The following is a 21885-nucleotide window of genomic DNA, read 5'->3' on the forward strand; positions in this document are numbered from 1 at the left end:
TTTCAATTAAAAATATGAAGAGTTCAGATGCAAAAGCCCTAAGTGCCATCTGAAATTTTCTTCTAGAATGATCACTTTTATCAAGCTTGCATATTTAAGTTCAATACTTTCACTTAAATGGCAATGCAAATTACCTATTAATTGTCATTTAAGTGAAATTACTTAACTTAAATATACAAGCTTTATAAAAATGATCATTCTAGAAGAAAATTTCAGATGGCACTTAGAGGCTTTTGCATCTGAACCCTTCATACATGAAACAAAATAAAATTAAAATTAAGTTTTATAATTTTCATAAATAGGTCTTTCATATCAATGCATTACTGTCATGTGATGCCCGTCAAGCATAATACACGGGAGAAGTGCAATTTGGCCCTTGACCACAATGGAAAATTCCCACTGTCTAAAATAATGTTGACACATAATGGTTCATTTTAGTCTGACTCTCAGTAAGGCCAAAAATACAAGGGTTCCATGAACAGAGAGAATCTCTTCCGCAAGATTGCTCCCACAACCCCTCACCCTTGTCTTCGCATGATTCCAAACCTATGTTGTTCTGCTTGGTTAGAATATAGCCTAGTTTCACTTTATTCTCTCGTCCGTGGGAAGGTGTGGAATAATATTTGAGCATTGCCATGGGGTTTCTGTAAACCCATGGTTTGATATTGCTAAACAAACAGGATGGGTTACCCACAAGGCACAAGAACCGCCAACAGACGGCAAGACTTCACCACTGCAGAGGCCAGACCTCCCAGCCTGTGGAGGGCAGCCAACACTGGCTTCTATCCTTCAGCCTCAGACCCCACAGCAGGTCAGAGGGTTCAACACAGTTTACTCAACAGAGTAGCCATATACCCAGAGGTGGGGTGTGAACTTTGGCCTGGTCTTAGAAGCCATCAGGCACCCAAGGGAGCAGTTTGAGCCCATTGGGTGCAGTGAGTGCATATTTCTCACATTTAACACGGTATCCTCTTAACTCCTTCTGGATTAAATGTTTATTGTACTGGGGCGTAGCAACTATTTGGCTTTTTATAGGGTAATTTCATCCAAAAATGAAAATTCTGTCATCATTTACTCACCCTCATGTCGCTCCAAACCCATAAGACTTTCATTCATCTTCAGAACACAAAAGAAGATATTTTAACGAAATCTGAGAAATTTCTGTCCCTCCATTGACAGTCCATGCAACTACCAATTTGAGGCTTCAAAACAATTCATAAAGAGATCCTAAAATTAATCCAAATGAATTGAGCGGTTTAGTCTAAATTTTCTGAAGACACTTGATCACTTTACATGTTGAACAGATTTAATTTAGGCTTTTATTCACATATAAACATTCATCGACGCTCAAGCATGTTCACTTGACGTGCGAGAACCAATGAGGTTCATTCTCGTGTTACACAGCACGTTTGAGCTTCAACAAGAACCAATGAGATTCATTCTTGTGTTACCCAGCATGTTTGAGCTTCAGCAAGAACCAATGAGGTTCATTCTCGTGTTACGCAGCACGTTTGATCTTCTGCAAGAACCAATGAGGTTCATTCTCGTGTTACGCAGCACGTTTGATCTTCTGCAAGAACCAATGAGGTTCATTCTCGTGTTACGCAGCACGTTTGATCTTCTGCAAGAACCAATGAGGTTCATTCTCGTGTTACGCAGCACGTTTGAGCTTCCTCGAGAACCAATGAGGTTAATTCTCGTGTTACGCAGCACGTTTGAGCTTCCTCAAGAACCAATGAGGTTAATTCTCGTGTTACGCAGCACGTTTGAGCTTCAGCAAGAACCAATGAGATTCATTCTTGTTACGCAGCACATTTGAGCTTCAACAAGAACCAATGAGGTTAATTCTCGTGTTACGCAGCACGTTTGAGCTTCAGCAAGAACCAATGAGGTTCATTCTCGTGTTAAGCAGCACGTTTGAGCTTCAACAAGAACCAATGAGATTCATTCTCGTGTTACGCAGCACGTTTGAGCTTCCTCAAGAACCAATGAGGTTAATTCTCGTGTTAAGCAGCACGTTTGAGCTTCAACAAGAACCAATGAGATTCATTCTCGTGTTATGCAGCACGTTTGACCTTCAGCAAGAACCAATGAGGTTCATTCTCGTGTTACGCAGCACGTTTGAGCTTCAGCAAGAACCAATAAGGTTTGATTTAATGTGTCAAGCATGTTCAGTTGAGCTTCTGTTTATGTTCGCTGATCAATGTTTATATGTGAATAAAAGCCTAAATAAATCTGTTCATCATATAAAGCGATTGAGTTGCTAACATGAGGGTTAGTAAATGATAACAGAATTTTCATTTTTGGGCGAACTAACCCTTAACAACAACAAGGTCTGAGATTAGGAACACACTAAAAGTTAATGTTTTTGTCAAATTAACAATATTAACTTACACTCAAATACGGCTTCCCTTGCTCACGTCTTCTCTCAGGATGCATATGGTCAGCAGCTCAGTTTCTGTTGAGCTAATATGAATAATAATGAATATTAAAGTCACCATGAAATCAATTTAAAGTTTGTATGGATTATTGCAGTTTATGATAAATTATTTATCATTGTTATTTTTTTAATTCATGTGCCCTCGTAATCTTTAATCAAAATATCTTTCCCTCTCACAACAAAATCTCTTCTCTTATACTGGCGCGAAGGTGGGGCAACCTGTCACTCACAAGAGATTGACCAATAGCAAACCACAACCATCCAATCGATTCCTCATGGACAAAATCAAGTCCGCCCTATTTTTGTTCTTGTTTGAGAAGTCATTACACTCAAATATACATCACAACAGGAAAGAAAAGACTATCACAATTTTAACTGAATTCTGACTTTAAGAACAAATAATATAATGTGAAACATTTGTTAACACACTATAACAGACAACTGATAGCATTCAAGCTACAATTACATGTTAAGTGAATATCCTAAGTGTGCGTTCAGCGTTGCAAAAATAAATGGATGCAGATCTAAATGCAAGCTTGCAGTTATGATATTTAGTTTAACAATTTCAAGCGGCTGCCATTATTTTCCTTGGACAGAACGCACAATTGAGCACAATAAAATGTGTTAGTATTATTCTGCAAAAAGTGAAGACTAAAACTTGATCTTCAAAAAGGCCAACTTTGCAGTTTTTTACCAATAAATCCAAAAAGCCTACGCTCAAATAACCACAAAGGTGATGCAAGACACGTTCCCATGGCATCAAAGCCAGGTGAAGCATCCAGCTGCTCGTTGGTTAAACATATGGTGAATTTGATAGTGAGCAACAGCAGTGTGAATGCTAAACAGCCCTCTTCACACGCAAAACTCAATAAGCAAATATTCTGATTCATGAAGGCTGTGTGCTGATGTCTGAAGTATAAAGATGCATAAAGATGCCCGTGTAGATTTAAGATTGGAAAATAGGCATGATTATAGACATCACTGTGGTGTCCAGTTAGAGTTAGCATGAGAGCAATAGTTTGTACTGTAGTCTTGGTTTTCTGTCATCCGTCCCAACTTCACTTCCAGTTAAGTAGGCTTCTCAACTCTTCCCTTCTGCCCTAAATCTTTTGTATGGGCCGTGCGTTCAGTGACGCAAATCATAATTCCTTAAGGTCTTTGAAAATCATGCCAACTTTGTCTTAATGGTGCACTTTAACAAGCAATAACAACATGCATAGTTCAAATTCATGTGTGTGTGTGAGAGAGAGAAGAATAGAAACCGAGGGAGACAGGAAATTGAATGGCATTTTGATTTGTACCAGGAGCTCTGTGTGCAAGACACTCCTATGGACGTTGTTACTGTACATAACAGTACGGTTTGTTCTAGCCCTTGTCTGAAGCCCATTTGAGACTAATATATAACCTTAATGTATAACCACGTACACACACCTCTCACAAACACAAACCTTCCTCCTTTCTCATCACACACACACACACACACATTGAGAGAGAAATGGGTGGGGCCACTTCTGTGGTTAAGGTTGTATGTTACATCAAAGAATAATCTTTTGATTATGAGTCAGCAAGAGCATTCAAAACAACGTCAGTTTAATTTAGGCACCATTAATAGGGTACAAATTGGTGTCCAATTACTTTTTTTCAAAAGCACATCTCATGTTTTAGGTTTTAAATATGTTATATAAACTACTATCTACAAAACAATAAGTAAGCATGAAAAAGTAGGCAGTTTAAAAAACATAAAATTAATGATGACTGGCGATTGTCCCTCCTCTTGAATGTGTATCCAACAATGAAAATCAACAATATCACAATATGCTGATTAATTGATATTTACTGTAATATTGCTATGTTATGGAAGCTTGATTTCGCCACTGAATAAAAAAAATATAAAAAGGTAATTGCAACTTTTTATTTCACAATTCTGACTTTTTTCAGAATTGCGTGATATTAAGTCGCAATTGTGTTATAAAGTCAGAATTATGAGTTTTTCAATTCTGCAATTCTTTATAACTCATATTTGAGATCAGTCTTTTTTTCATCAGAATTGGACTTATAACTTGCTAGTTTATTTCTCACAATTCTGAGAAAAGAAGTCAGAATTGCGAGATGTAAACTCGCAAATGCAAGACAAAAAGTCAGAATTGCGAGAAAAAAGTCAGAATTGCTGTCTGATATCTAATATCTTTAAATCTGTCTTTAATATCTTTATTCTTTAATATCTTTAATTTTATTTCTCGAAATTGTGAGTTTATATCTCGCAATTCTGACATTATAACTCGCAATTGAAAAAAGTTATTTTGAGATAAAAAGTCGCAATTATCTTTTACATTTTTTTATTCCGTAGCGGAAACAAGCTTCCATACTATGTAGTTCAATTCACTGTGGTATTGTAAAACTATTTTAAATATCAACTTTGTGTGCAATCCTATTATCTCGTGGTTTTCCTTAATTACAATAAATAAATAAAGAAATAATAGTATATTTTGACAATAAAAGAGTAACATTAGGACCTTTCTACTGGCCTCCATTTTTTGGTAACCTACAACCTTTTGTGTAGTGATGGGTTCATTTTGAACAAATCTTTAATATGACTCCGGACTACCGAGTTGTCTCAGAGAGTGATTTGTTCATTTTGTGTTGACCACGCATGCGCAACATCCTTTGGGTTCTGTACTGGAAACAGAAATGATTAGTTCACATTTGATGCGTTTGGGGAATTTGGCTAACATATAACATTTTAAATACATTCTGCTGAAATTAACGAAATTACTCGAAAAAAGATTTGTTCATTTTGATGAACGAGATTCAAAGATCCGAGTCAGTAAAATGATCCGAACTTCCCACTACTACTTTTGTGCCTTATTGCTTCCAAAACTTATGAGAAAACCATTTTCTGGCATCTTTTCTGATTTGTATTTGTCTGGCAATGGCAAGCTGTAAGCAGTAAGGCATTGCTGTATGTGTTGACTTTTATTGACTTTTTTTAAAATGGTTTAAAACACAAATGCTATTAATCAACTTTAATGTTCTGTAATTTTATCCATTTAATAGGCCTAATAGGAGCCAACATTTAAACACTAAATGAATTCATGTGGGCCGCACCCTCTACCAGGAAGACATATGTGTTCATCCTTTGTCCTGCTGAACCCTGAGAGTGAAATGAGTTACATAAACCCTCTCTGCTGTAAAACACAAGATTACAGTACAGTACAGTAGTGCTACACTCTTATCTCTAAGATTATATACAGTGTGTCAGAAAAAGATTGACAGTAAGTAATTGCATTTAGTGGTCATTTCTTTAAACAAAAATGGTTAAAAACAGATGAATCACTTCATGAATGTTGTCATAGTGTGTGTGTGTGTGTGTGTGTGTGTGTGTGTGTGTGTGTGTGTGTGTGTGTGTGTGTGTGTGTGTGTGTGTGTGTGCGTGTGCGTGTGTGTGTGTGTGTGCGCACACATGTTCTTGTTCAGGTTTGTTTTAACAAGGTTGCAGGTGACTGAGCAGGGAGCAAAGAGCATTGTGGGAATCTTCCCAAGAAACCAGTCCCAAAAAGAATTGTTTACAAGAGATGGCTGAATTTTTTTGCATGTTTTTGTTGTTTATAACTTGTGTCTGTGTGTCGGGAAAATTACTGAAGCATATTGAATAAGGTCCCTGGGCAGTGAGCAAAATACATTGTGGGATTTTTCCATTGAAGGTTACTAAAACCAGTCTGTGCTTAAACTCTACATTGTCCAAGACTCTAAGGGCCAGATTTACTAACAGCTTGCACCAGCACAAACCCTCTTTTGGCATTAAAAAACTACTGTCAGACAAAGACACGCAGTGAAAAATTAGCAATAAAAAGGCACAGACACAGTTATTTTTGCTGCTGAACTTATTGTTGTAACAAGGTTTGTTGATAAGGGAAGAAGGAGGCGGGAACTGGCAAAGGTTCAACATAAACTTTAATTCCAAAAATAAACAACAAATTGAAAGTAAAGCGATAGCACCTCACAGACGACTGCCGCATATAAACATAATAAACCACAACATAAAGTCCAGGCCTGGTGACTGTTGTCACACCTCCTTTTATCCTTTCGGTCCTCGGTCCTCAACCAGCCGAGAGGCCCTCACTCGCGGTGACATGCGATGGAATTGGACACTTCTCGGTGGACAGTTCCATACTCATCCACGACGACAACGACAAAAATGGTACAAAGGTACTCTTTTAAACTAAAGTTGCAGGTTTCTCTTAAACCCTCACACAAACGCTTGTCAGTGAAGGCATCTGTTGTTGTTGCAACATCCGGAATTTGGTTGTTACGGAACAACCAAATTCCGGATGTTGCAATCCCTTTAGTCCGTCCCCGGCCATATAGTACGCACATACTATTCTGTTGACGAAATTGCAAATCCTAAAAGATTCCTCTGATCCTAGGCTAAAACCTGAAGTACTTAATCATTAGTTTGACATGTTCACCAACAGCAGATGACCGTTGCGATCAAATTTTACCTCAGACAAAATTCTGGCAGCGTCAGAAGTTTTGACTCACAGTCCTGCAGTGTGACTTTTCCTACGACGACCGTTTGTCAAGACAAGCCATGATCAAAATTAATGTTACAGATTTCTTTGTAGCCACCATTTCAATCCCGTGTGTAGTGCAGCTCACTGTCACTGAACGTGTCATTGATTGATGATGGAAAACTCCGGACAAGTTTTCTTGCGTGGATCTGTTTTTAATGCGTACAGTCTGAGATTGATGACTTAGATCTTACAATGTGACATGGCTTACAGCGATGATCGTGTTCGTACAGTCTGACAAGCAACAATCGTAAAGGACTATCGCACAGTGTGCACCCGGCTTAAGATGTAATATGAGAAAAGTTAAAAGAATGTTAGGGTTGCGTGCAAGAACCCTAAGACCATAGATCTTTTGTCGTCGACTTCAACTTGCACCAATAAACAATCTTCAAGAGCTTATTGGTGAGGGGAAATGAGGTGAGAGAGAGAAAACTGCAGCTTGGTGTCTGGTAGAACAAAGATCAATTCCCACTTGTTAACCGTCACCCCTGGCACATAATATTGCTCTCTGATGAGTCCCTGGATGGAGGCGAATCACTCAGCCATGTCTCCGCTCGACATGTGGAAGCCATCGGAAAACACAACTCCCCTCTCCTCTGTGGGGGTGGGAATACAGCATCTGGACTGAAGCAGGGTTGAGCCAGGGAGAAAAGTTGTGTTTGGAGATTGAGTGTTTGTCTGCAAGCCTTGGCTTCGAGTGTTCTTAAGGTTACGGGAAAATTCCCCCCGTCAACGGTCGGTTGATTCATACTCAGACTTGATTATCGGAAATGACATGTGCTGATGAATGTTTGTACCTGCTAAATGACTACCTACTTACACCCCGGATCTCATTTCTCTCTAAATACTATGTTTACCTGTGCTGATTGTTACAAGGTGGATGAAATGGCACAGAGTAAGCTGCATTCAAATTTTCCATTTTCCCAAAAAAGCCGACAACAAATTTCCAAAAGTTCGTTGAAGTGCTTGGACAATCTTCACTCAACTGGTTCTTATCCAAAAGTCCTAAAGAAACTTCCAAAGTCATGCTGCTATTCTAATCCGTCACGGTGCTAATGTCTGTGATTTCATTATAATTTCTGGGGTGATTCTATGCGGTGGGTTGAACAACAATTTCAGGGAGAGCACTTGGCAATAAATCCTTATCCTGCGGTTTGTGGACAGGCAGAATCCTGTAACATACTCAAAGCAAGCATTCCTGCTCCTCTAAGCTTGATTTTCGAAGACATTTCTCATTGCCACTGCCAAGAAGCCAATCCCATGTCTACATTTAAATGGATGTTTTTGGCAGATGCTGTCATATCGAACCTACAAGAGAGTGCATGTTTTTGACAGTTCAGCAGGTAGATAAAGATTAAATAAATTTCTAAGACAAACCCTCAAATTTACAGTACTGCTTTGTTCAGGGATGTTGAGCAAAAAACAAAAGTTTAGTGCTAGATAAAAAATAAAAAAAAGTCATTGCAACATGCTAGCATATCTAGCATATCTTTTCTCCTTCCATAGACCTGTAGACACTAATATTTTGCTTTAGGGCTTCATGGTTGTTTAGGCATCCAAGCAAGCAATGGTGGTGAAAACATAAAACATGCAAGCTGGAATTTTTAGACCACCGTGACATTTATTGTCTTTGACTCGTAAACATTAATATAAAAGAACTATTGCCTGATTTTACATCAGCGTCAAGAAGCGGTACGGATGTAAACAACACGTGATTTTGTATACAGAACAGCTGTTTTTACCGACAGCCATACATACTGTATGAGGACACAAGATACAAATAAATGGGATCATGACTAATGGTGTGTCTTGTTCTTTGCAGGTCTGTTCTGGGTCAAAGTCTGATTACATCCAAGAACGCATTGCAAAAACTCTAAAAGCATTAATCCAAAAAGGGATGTAGATATATTCCATTCAATACTATACATAATAATCAATAAAACAATTGTCAAATTAGAAGTAGACTATTTTACGCAATATTGATGTGGGTAGTGTGTTTTGTTTATTAAGCTCCACATTAGTTTAGCAACATGCTAACGTCTAAATCTATTGAAATCAAGTCTCCTGCATGATTTTTGTGGTGCACACAAAGTTGTAGGCTGTAGATAGCTAGGTTTCATTATGTATTAAATTAAGTTGACTAACAAAAGATTTGAAATTAGCTAAAAGTGGTAATGGTAGCCAAAAGTGAATTCTTACTAATGACTTTAAAGTCGACAAGAAACAGACGTTGCGATAGTCTTTTCTTCCCTCTTGTGATGTATTTCCAGGAGAAACGGCTCTCGATTTTGTCCATGGGAAATTGATTGGATGGTTGTGGTTTGCTATTGGTGGATCTCATTTGAATGACAGGTAAACAGAAAACATGTCATTAGAGAAGAGAAGAGGGGGAAAGTTATTTTGGTTAAAAATTATGAGGGCACATGAGTTAAAAAATGTGTCCATGTGGATAAATCATTTATAATATATACGCAATATTCCATATAAAACAAGAATTGTGCAAATTTTGATTCCATGGTGACTTTGCAGGGTGTGTCTTTGCATTATTCTTTGCAGGGCTTTTCTAGGTCAAGCTCTTAAGAGAGAGGTCTGTACAGAGGTCAAGTCATGGGTAACTGATTAACACTGGCTAGCTTTCACAGACGGCAAGTTTGCCGAAGGTCAGAAACATTCTACGCACGTACGCAATCTCAGACGCAAATGCTTCGCCAACGCATTGCAAGTGCAAAATTTGATTGTAAATACATAGGCCTACTGTAAATGATATGTTTTTGTAGTACTGTTGAAGTTACAAACTCAAGGGGGCGATATAGTTACCTGTAAATGTCCACCATTAAAACAGACGTGTCCATGCTAGCAGTTTAACAAACTTCAGCCAATTCAAAGACTTCCTCAAACTGTTGCTCTGCCATGCCAGTGGTTGACCTGAAATAGAATGCTTGAGTAGCCGTGTTTGCAGTCACATACTTGCGTAGAGTATGTTTTGGGCCAAAAGCTAGTGATTTTTTTTCATATATTCTTTCACATAAGTCAGTTAAAGGATTAGTTACGGCTGCTTTATATAATGATCAGATAATAAAAGCCTAAATTAAATCTGCTCATCATATAAAGCAATCATGTCTCTTCAAAAGACTTGGATCAAACCATGGCAGAGTTCTGGGTGAATAGACGTTCAATGAAGGGACGGAAATCTCTCAGATTTAATTAAAAAGAAAATCGTAATTTCTGTTCCGAAGATAAACGACGGTCTTGTGGGTTTGCAACGATATGAGAGTGAGTGATTGATGACATAATTGTACTTTTTGTGTGAACTAACCCTTGTTTGGAAATGTTCAAAATATGTTCTGCTCCAAAAACAAAGACTACAGTTTATACTTAGTTTTTCTTCTTGTGTCATAAATTAAGAAATTATTATATTAATAATAACTATATTGTATATATTATATTTATATTGTACTATATATATTAAATTGCCAACAATATTTGTTTCTTATTTTTATCTGTTTTATTTGTGTTTCTTCCCCTTTTTGTTCAATACGGATGTATGAATGTGTTCCTATGCACCATTGATAAATGTACTTGATGATTGGCATGGCAGACATCACTGTTTGTCCTGCTTTCCTTCTTCCCTCGTGAACCCTGGTCCACTTAACATGTGTTTGCTCTGTGGACTCTCTGGGCAGTGTCTGTCTTTGCCCTCACCTGTGGCTCGCATTGGCCAGCGCTTCCCCTCCTCTATTTGGATACATCGATTAGTTCCATCTTATCTCACACATGATATCACAAAATCACAAAATACCCTGAGATACAGAGAAATCTGTTATCCAATTTCAACTACACACAGCGGTGGGAAATAAGATGGACTAGGGTACAGAAGAGACATGGCTAGTGTGTAAATAGAGTGTGCACGTGCTAACAGAGGGAAAGCTTCCTTCACTTCTAAGAAATTCAGATGAGAAAACAGCTGAATCTGACACTAGCCACAAGCTCGGCAGGTAAGACAGGTGCTCTGTTTACTGGAGAAACAACAAAGTCCCAGATATATACTGACCCAGTTCTTTCGCGCCTGTCCCACGCCCTATAGCTTCACACAGCAACGACATGCAGCTTTTTGTGTGTGCAACCGACCTAATCCCAAAGCCACCGTCTGACTTGCTCAAAGCTCAGTGTTTGATCTTGAATAGATGTAATAACCATAAAGTCTGGATTGCTTTAGTGCTCTTATCAGCTCATGAACACGTCTGGTTATGTGTCATGTGTCTCTGCAAGAACAGAGTATGAGACAACATGCACAGAACTTCAAACTGCACAGGAATGACTTACAACAATCAGGGAAAGTATGAAGGTGTTATGGACTTCTGCAGCAATTCATCCAATGGTAGACACAGACACAACGATTTTTTAAAAGTTTTCATTTTCTTGAGAATGTCAAGCATTCATGTAATTATTGCACACTTTAAGACTTGAGACTCTTTGAACCCACCGATCAGTGAGAACAACATCTGAACATAACAAAAAAAGTCACATTTAAAAAAAAAAAACGAATTAAAACCAAAAACTGTAAAAAGCAACAAAATGGTCAGACATCTGTCTGGGAAACCAACTGAAAAACACAGCTGGCAGACATAAAAACACTTTTGGTGTGAATGGCTGCTTACCCAGCTAACAATTTGTTGGTTAGTTCTGAAAGATTCAGTTATCAGAACGCAATATTCTAAATTAATTCCGCCATTGACCAAATTTTTCGTAATTTATGACATGACACTTCCGCACTATTGACAGAATTTTCCAGCAATCCATGTTTTAACTGTTATACAGTTCAGGCTGCTATTACACATCTTCTGAAAGAGTAGAGAATCTCAGAATCCAAAAACAAGCAAAGAAGAAGCAGAAACAAGTGATAGAAGCATTGCTTACTCACATGTAAGCTAAAGTGATCAGCATTTAATGTATAGCGTATAACCTTTATCAAAACTGGCCAATGTAACTGAATGAAATGTCAAACCCATGAAGAGGTACAGGACTGTGCAAGTCTTTGACAAAATTGCAATTTTCTGTGTTGCTAAAAAATAATGCATGAAGCTAGAGTAAAATGGGTTTTTTTTTTTTAAACCAGTATGCATGTTCAGATATGCATACTAAAAAATATTATGGGGGCCACGAAAGATTTTGAAAATGATAAAAAATACTGTCTCAAATGAAAACTTTCTGAACCCTTAAATTAATTAATGTTTCGCCGTTCATTATTGCATATTCGGGTCTTTAGAGAACCGAATCTATATCTAACACAGATGGATCTCTACCTCTCCCGATAATATAAAACTCTCCAGATATTAGAGTAACAATTACATAATAATAAAATCAAGCATATTTTGTTACCTTTTGGAGCTTGGAAGGGTTAAGTTTGAGCAGATGTGTTATACCATCATCATTGTACTCATCAGAGCGCATTTCCAAGGAAATTCAGCATCTGGCTCATATTGTCAAAACTATCATTTTCAACATCTTCAAAATCAATATTCATCAGATCCACCATCAAGTGACAGTGACAGTAATATTTGATTGTGTTCAGTACTTGATCTGCAGTAAATCGCTGAGCCATTTCAAGTTTTGCTGATGATACTTCCTATTCTTTTGTTTTCTGCCTGCAGTAACTCTGAGTGAAACGTCACTTTATCATTGTGTATAAGACATTGACACCTTCTGGATTAAAGGTGATTTGCAATTCAGTCATCAAAGATTAAATTATTGTTGTGCAGAAAAAAAAAATACTTACACTGTTACACACCTCGGGTCGTTAGCGACCCTTTACAATATTTACAAAAAATTCATGGGAAAACAGTAGCCTGGATGCCAGCCGAACTTAGCCCCGCCCACAACATTTGAGGTCAGAAAGTTTCAGAAACAGGCCTTTTTTTATAATTTTATAATTTATAATGATTTGATTGAGGAATACTAAAGATGAATGAGGACAAGGGTAGTGAATGACGTCCCGGGTCACTAAAGATGCATTGATAAAGATGCGCACAGGTATGCGTTGGTGGGGAAAGACATGTTTAAAAGTTTGTTAACATTATCAGAACATTCCCCTAACTTCATTACTCCAATCATTTACCATGCTATACTTCAGTAATCATCCAGTACTTCTATATATAATAATCATCCAGTACTTCTATATATAATATATTAATATATAATAATATAATTCTATATATAATATAGATGGATTGACATCAATAATCAACATTATCAAGCCATGTCTTGTTTTGATCTGTTATTTAATAAAAAATAATCTGAGCACATTAACCATGACTGCAAAACTACTTCAGGTGGTTCAGTTCACCAACTCAAAATAACGATCAATTCACGAACGGTTGGCTTCGCTAGTTAAGTCGACAGATATAAGGGACACACATAATAAATTATGACAAACTCGCATGGAAAACGTTTCTCAGGTCAGTCTGAGCGCTCATGGTACGCAGTATGCACAGTGTGTACAGCCATTCAGCTGCAGGTGCCACTGCATGAAAGCATGAAAACATGAATAGCTCTATCGTGTCCTGGGAGGCTTTGACTTGTGTCATGCCTCAGACACTTCAAATAGACGGTGACATCATCTCGCCTCAGGTTCGGCTATGTGTAAACCACAGGAAGACTGAGCTTAGGTCATCAACGACAATGACCTTGCAGAATGGCCGTTTGGATACAGGCCAGGAAGATAAACAGCTTCTTTTGTTATTTGCATCAGACAGTACAGCGCAGTTAAAGTTAAATGTAGCGATAGCTAGTTAACTGGTGTAGAGGTTCTACAAGGCTGACATACAGTAGTAAACAAATAACTTAAAGCTAAAGTGTAGATATAAAGCGAAGTGTGGTTCATCAGGGTGACGGAGGTGTTGCGAAACCACACGCTGTTGAATTTGGCAGCCGTTCAACAGTGCAAGGTTCACAGTCTCGCTCTGAAGTGGTGTGGTAGTAGCGATATAGGGTGCCAAAAAGTAAGAAAAAGCATGATGGGAAATTCCCTTATGATCCTCTAGGGAAGAAGGTTTCTTTGTCAAAACAATCAGTGTTAATTCATTTGTTTCACACATTAGCTCTGTCCAAAATAAAGCGCTGCCTACATAGAAAGCATTTAAAGAAATACTCCAGGCTCAGTACAAGTTAAGCTCAACCGACAACATTTGTACCGTAGCATAATGCTGATTACCACAAAAGTTAATATCCACTCATCCTTACAATGCAGTGTCATAAACATTAAAGAATGACAGTAAAAATGCTGATTTAAACAGCTTTACAGCTCAAATAAAAAAGAGGAAGTGTTTTGTTAAAATAAGCGTTACATTTCTGCTTTTAAAAACTAAGAATATGTGCTATTCATTTCCATTGTGCATGTAACTTTTTTCTTTTTCTCAAGAGTAGTGCAGAGATAACATATTTATGTATAGGCCAAAGCCACTAAATCAGTTAGCATTTTAGCACTTCCGGTTCCATCGTCCTGAAGTCAAAGGGTTTTTGAATGGGGTTTTGGTCAGATGCATGAAATATGGTATGTGGTGAACACAAGCTCAAGATATTTTCACGTTTTTTCTATGACATAAATTACATTAGTAATAGCCTACCCCCTTGTGATTTTTTTAAAAGCTTTTGTTATTCTTTAAAAAGGCGGATGCTAACAAGTGGCTGAATGTGACTACAGAGGTTGTCGTGTACAATAATGTCATCAAACCGAACAGGTAAACTCATCTACTCGCTAGTCTGCTTTTATAGCCTAGTGATGGTGACGTTGAAGTCATGTGACTGTTGTGCAGTTCATATTGTCAGGGTTATGTTTGTTTTTGATCTGTTTCCCTGTTTTGTTATGTCAGAGTTTCACATGTTCCTTTGTTCAGTTTCCCGCCTTTGTTCAGTTTCCATGGTTACTGTCATTATTAGTTCATTGGTTTATAGCTGTGTGTCATTTATTAGCTCGTTTCAGTTTGTTATTTAAGCCTCACCCTTGTCTTCACTCTTGGTCCAGTTTCTGTTATGTTGAGATGTGTTTGCACCGCCTGTTTGCTTGCTTTTTGAGTAAGAATTAAACTTATAAGTGTTTTGTGAGAACCTGAGTCTTCTGTCTTCAGCTTCCCTGCATGCATTGTTACAGAAGACTGGACCAAAACTGAAAGATGGATCTCAAGGTACTGCCAATTACAGTGGTCACATTATCCCCAGATCCAACAACAGCACCTGTCAAAATGGATGAAGCGGCTCATTCATCTTGTACTCATTTATCAAAATAGCTGTAAGATTGAATCCTACCTACCGTTCTCATGAGAGAAACCCCAGAGACTGTTTCCGTGAGTTAGCTCTGGTGAATGACGTGCTGACTATTCGTCCATGGAGACTGTCCCCGAGACACTTCGCCCTGAGCTACCGTCTCCGCCATGGCTGCCTGAAGGGCCGTCTCCGCCCTGGTCCCCTGAGCTGCCGGCTCCGCCCTGGTGGCTGCCAATTTGCCCTAAACCGCCCATTGTCAGCCACCAGGGCGCCCACCCTCCCACACCTTGGGTTTTCTTTTGCTCCCCACCCTCCCTCCCTCCTCAGTTGGACTGTTGACTTCTGCCGATTGTATCAAAATTCAGTTATGTTAATTTGAAGATTATCACAATGAACAAAATGCGTAAGAACCACAAGCTGTTGTTAGTCATAGACCATACACTTTCTGCAATAATCCAAAAGCTAATGGAAAATTCCTGGGTATCTGTCGAAGGAAACAAAAGATGATGCTAATGTCCCTAACTTTGGCCTACAAAAATACCTCATCCCTGCATCAATCTAATTTTTTGTGGTATTCAACATTATGCCACAAATGTTGTTGATTTGAGCTTCCACATTATGGACTGCCCAAGGCTACAGTGTTATATATACATTTTTATCAAGCTCGTATATTTAAGTTCAGTAATTTCACTTAAATGACAATTAATAGGTAATTTTCATTGCCAATTAAATTAAATTACTGAACTTAAATATACAAGCTTGATAAAAAATGATCATTTTAGAAGAAAATTGTAGATGGCACTTAGAGGCTTTTGCATCTGAACTCTTCATATATTATATATATATATATATATATATATATAATTTTTTTTTTTTTTTTTTTTTTAGCTCTTTAACAGTTCATTCTATAGAAGCAGCAGGTGTTAAGGACAAAGTTCACTAAACAAAAACACGCTTTCAGGGTTGTAAAAAATCCTGTTGAGACACTCATGAGGTTTCAACCAGACAACTAGGTTTGACTAGGTTTTAAGTAAGCTAACACTTACTGTACTTTGTAAGTTTATATCTTCCTATTAAGCTACAATGTCACTGTAAAAGAAAACAGATCAAATCTACTAATTTAAACACTCTAAAAGAATCAAATGGGGGCAGATCAAAACCAAGAGAAAGGACAAATCTGCGTCATTCATTGTCTAGCTTTATCTTGCTGCTCTTGTCCTGTAAGGATTAGATTTCAGGAATGGGAATAAATAGGGATAATCTTCCGGCCACAAAAGAGAGGCTTCTCTTTCATGTGAGGTGAAATACTAGATCTCCTGGAGTCCGGCTGAAGCCCGAGGCACTGCAGATTCCCTCCTGACAACAGAAGAGTCTCGTAGATGATCCGCAACCTCACGTGTTGATTTCCCCTCTGGACAGTGACGGGAGCTGCAATTGAACAATGGGGATTGTTATATCACAAATGCAAATACCACAAAAACAATCCCCTGGAAAGAGCTAGTGACCTAAATGCATAGGTACTATCAGCTGATACTGCAGTGGGAAAGGCCCTAAGGATAGGGCCAAAAATAACTTCGCAAATCAGGATGACAGTGTGTTAGATGCATCTAAACTGCTTTGATCACAAAGTTACTTAGTCATTTTAAAAGATTGTTCGATTTAAAAGTATGTTTTAAACTATTGTTGTAGTTTCTTGGTGTTATGAGTAGTTTTTTAGAGAATCACTAGGGTGTTCTGGGCGATTGCTGAGTGGTTGCTTACATGACTTAAGTCAAAAGAGTGCAAGTCTCTAATTTGAACTGATTTGAGGTAACAGGCAGGATGCAGAGTTGTATTTCACATTTGAATTAAAGGAAGTCAAATTAAAATGATTAAAAGACTTTCACAGAACTTGTTAGAGTATATATATATAGTACAGGTCAAAAGTTTGGAAACATTACGATTTTTGTATATTTTTGAAAGAAGTCTCTAATGCTTCAAGGCTGTGTTTATTTGATCAAAAATACAGAAAAAAAAACTGTAATATTGTGAAATATTATTACAACTTAAAATTAAATTAAAATTAAATTAAAAAATGATTTATTCCTGTGATGCAAAGCTGAATTTTCAGCATCATTACTCCAGTCTTCAGTGTCACATGTGACATCCAGTCTATCACATGATCCTTTAGAAATCATTTTAATATTCTGATTTATTATGAGTGTTGGAAACAGTTCTGCTGCCTAATATATTTGATGAATAAAAGGTTAAAAAGAACTGCATTTATTCAAAATCAAAAAAATATTTTCTAATAATATAAATCTTCTTTACTATCACTCCTTGCTGAATAAAAGTATTGATTTATTTCAAAAAAAGAAAGAAAAAAAATTACTGACCCCAAATTACTGACTAGTAGTGTATATTGTTGTTACAAAAGATTTCTATTTTTAAAAGAATTGCTTCTTTGTATTTTATTTTTATTTTTATTTTTTTACTTTTTATTCATCAAAGTATCCTAAAAAAGTATCACAGGTTATGAAAAAATATTAAGCAGCAGAACTGTTTCCAACTTTGATAATGAATCATCATATTAGAATGATTTCTAAAGGATCATGTGATAAATGATATAAATGATAATTTAAAGTATATTGTATTGATTGATACCTCATAAACATGTTATCATATGCACAACAAATGGGGTATTATTGTATTGGGGTAATACATTTGTATTTACTGCATTTTCATTTCACACAAAAAATAAAAATTCATTCACCCTCATCAAGACTTTTTTCATCTTTGAAACACAATTGAAGAAATTTTCTCTCATAATTTTTGCCCATCCATTGAAAGTCAACGCAGCCAAAATCTGCATGCTTCAAAAAGTACAAAATGACGTTGTAAAAGTAATCCATATGGATAGAGTGGTTTGATCCACAAGGGTTCTTGGATTAAACTGGAAGCTCAAACATGACATACAAGAACCAATGAGGTTTGTTCTCGCATGTCAAGAAAGTATAGTTAAGCTTCCGTTTATCATATTTGATTGTGCGTTGTTCAATGTTTATATGTAAGGTGATCGTACCTCTTCAGAAGTCTTGGATTAAACCGCTCAATATTTATACAATAAAATGTCTTCATGATTTTTTAAGTCTTCAATAAAGGGACAGAAATCGCTTTGGTTTCATTTAAAAATATATTTGTGTTCAAAGATGAACGAAAGTCTTATGGGTTTGGAACGACATGAGGGTGATTATTTGATGATGGAGTTTTCATTTTTTTTGGGTGAACTATCCCTTTCATATTACAAACCATGGTGGAAAAACATGTAATATCCCAGACTGCTCTAATTTACCGTAAAGTCTTCAAATGGTGCCAACCAGTTATCTCTGTGTATTAATGTAGTGGACATTTTGTGGTCATTGGTTTTGTTTATGACCTTTATTAAGCACAACTCTTCCCTTAAATTTGTTGCATTCAAGGTATGAAAGTATGTTTTCAGCTTACGGTAAATGAACACATCATGGTCCAAAGGTAACAATGCTGCAAACTAGTGAAAATAAATTGTTCTGCTCTCTTGTATGTGTCATTATCAACAAGAACATAGTGTTTAGGCACAGAATTACTTGCAGTCAGAGATTGTCGTGACTGATTACTGTATTTGCATGTTCACCTGGCAGATATTTTCTCACCAAAACACTTAATAGCTTAATGCAAAACAGATGAATGTAATACATTTCGTAATCCTCTAAATCTGCCTTTGTTTTTCCCTGGATTTCTGCAATTTAACAGGGTGTTTTTTTTATGCCGTTCACGCAATGCTTTTGACACGCCAAGGCTCCTTTCGGCTGAGTTAGATGGCTTTTTCAATTGCACATGACTATCCTTCATTACATCAAACAACATGGTATGTTGTTGCATTAGACTCTGAATCAGTCTTCTATTAGGGGTACAGTAGAAATACTTTAATGGGGTTAGTTCATCCAAAAATGACTCATTTACACAGAAATTTACTCATCCTTCCAGAGGCCAGTTGCATGAAGCCGGTTTCGGTTGCTACCAGGTAAGTTTTAGATTTGTTTGCACAAACTCTGTTTTTTCGGGCTCAAGAACGTGGATTGGTTTTAGTTCACTGCCATGGGAACTTAAACTACAAGGCTAACCTGCTCTGGAGCAGGTTTTATTCTGGGTTAGAGATTGCAGACCAAAACTGGACCCACACAGCAACATAATGTCGGCCCAGATCCGGCCCACATCTGGTACACATGTTTCTTCTGGTGTCCAATCAGCTTCGAGCAAAGTGACGTACATCTGATGCAATAAAGCCACTCCCCCTGTATCTCTTGCTCCAAATTAAAGCTGTTTATACTGAAAAAATTGCTTGTCTTGCCTTCTATTTATTATATGATTCCTAGTTATTTGTCAATGTTCCACGTGATTGGCTGTTCGCTGCACGTCACGCTTCAGAGTTAATCACAAACTCTGGATCAAACCCTGAGTTGACAGAGAATTTTTTCACCAGGATGTTGATCCAGGATCAACAAAATATGTTGAACCAGTAACACGTCTAACTCTGAAAAAAATCTGGACGTGCGAGTGTTGTGAGCCTGCTGAAGGTTGGATTTGTATGGTTATGACAACTCTAAACGTACTCTGAAACTCCGAGTTTGTTCAACTAGCTTCATGCAATAGGCCTCCAACCTGTGTGACTTTCTTTGTACACAAAAGGTGGATTTTTGAAGGATTCACTGCCCACTCAAATGTATAGTCAATAAAGTACTATGAAAGTGGTCTATGACTTGAATGCTTTCATTTTTCTAAAGTCTCGAAGCTAAAGATGAATAGATCTAAATTGAAGTCATTATACACTGACATTTTTGACATGAAAGTTCATGAGAGAAGCAAAGTTTGATTCAAGACCGAATGTTTCATGTAAGTCATATCTTTTCAATAAATCCTTGATCCACTTCATAAAACCCGATTCATTTAGTAATATCTGACTGACTGATCTGGTGGGTGTTTCCCAAATGCATCTTTATGCACCAACTATTGCATTTTGCCACTTATTTGGAGCAGTATGCTAGCTGGAGCCATTTACCGCCAGTCTTTGTGCTAAGCTAGGCTAGCGGTGGGTGCGTCAGACAGAGTTACGGCACGCTCGGAGATGAGAAGTGTATGTATGGACTTATCTAACTGGGGGATACGATGAATAAGCTAAAGTCCCAAAAAGTCGGCATGTTCCTTTAACTTATTGATTCAATTCTTCAGTCACAATGTTAGCTCACTGGAGGGAATGATTATCAGTGAATAATGACTTATAGTTTGTTCTGTTCATCACAGCATCTATCGTATGGCTTTAGAAGACTTAAATGTAGGAGCGAAACTTGAAGCGAAATCATGGAACGAACTGGTGTGACGTCATTATGTTCAAAATCAGGCCAAAACGTAGGTCGTTTGGAGATTGAAACAGCTTACCAAAGCGAACTTTCCAGAAAAGTCTAACTGCTATTGGTTTCATGGCGATGATGTCATATGTAGATGTGGCTCTGGGGCTCTGCCTTCTTTGACATGGAAATCTTCTTCGGGTCAGTCCGTCACGGTTAGGCCTGAGTAAAAACAAGAACACACTGGAGAGCCACTTTAAAATAGAAATTGAAGGTGTCATTTGAACTGAAAGTGATACTGACACTGTTTTGTTCACATTTAATACTGTAAAGATATTTGCTTTAAAGTAATCTATTGTATAAAATGCTATATAAATAAACGTGACTTGACTACAGTGCCAAATTGGGCAGAGTTTGTGCAAACATATCCTCATAACTATGATCAGATAGCGTGAAGACTGTTTTTAGTGGACCTTCAGACCAGTTTTATATTGAAAACAGTTGCCAGGACATTCTTGAGTTCCACAAACAGTATGAAAGAAACTCATATGGGTTTGGAAACAGAACAACATGAGGGTTAGTAAATATTACAGCATTTTCAATTTGGAGTTAACTGTGCCTTTAAAACAAACTATGACAAATCTAAATTCATGCTTTGAATTGATTCATGGATGCATGCATCAAAATTTGTCACAGTGTTGAGCTCCACAGAATGCACAGGGTAATTTCAGGCCACATTTCATCACCCATGAATGTTATAGCAGCATAGTAGCCTACTACTTTGTTTACTGTTCTCTCTCACAAATATATAAAAAACGCCCACATCCTGGACCTCCATCACCAGTCTAACACTGAAGACGGCCTGCTCAGATTACATCTCTGGGAAATGCTTTAGTCACACCGACAAACGCCCGCACAACATTCCAGCAGCGTGACAATGCACACTCCTCCTACTCCCTCTCTTTCTCTGCACTTCACTCTTACTTTCACTCCTTTCAAATTAACTACTGTTGTCTTTTCCTGTCTTCTGGCTCAGTGAATAAGGTCCTTATCCATTTCCAGCTATATCGTGGGCTGTATTTAATTCTTCCCTTGTGCTTAACACTTGTTTAAAAGGAATAATCCAAAGCAGATAAACAGCTTTGCAAAGAGTGTCAGTGAGTTCGTCTGAGACTCTTGTTTATTGATATAAAGCATCTTTGCATGTTTAATGAAGCTCATATTTTGCTTTTTTAGTTTAGGAGACTTTGGATGTGTT

This window comes from Squalius cephalus (genome assembly GCF_949319135.1).
Source record: "Squalius cephalus genome assembly, chromosome: 12".
Classification (NCBI taxonomy): domain Eukaryota; kingdom Metazoa; phylum Chordata; class Actinopteri; order Cypriniformes; family Leuciscidae; genus Squalius; species Squalius cephalus.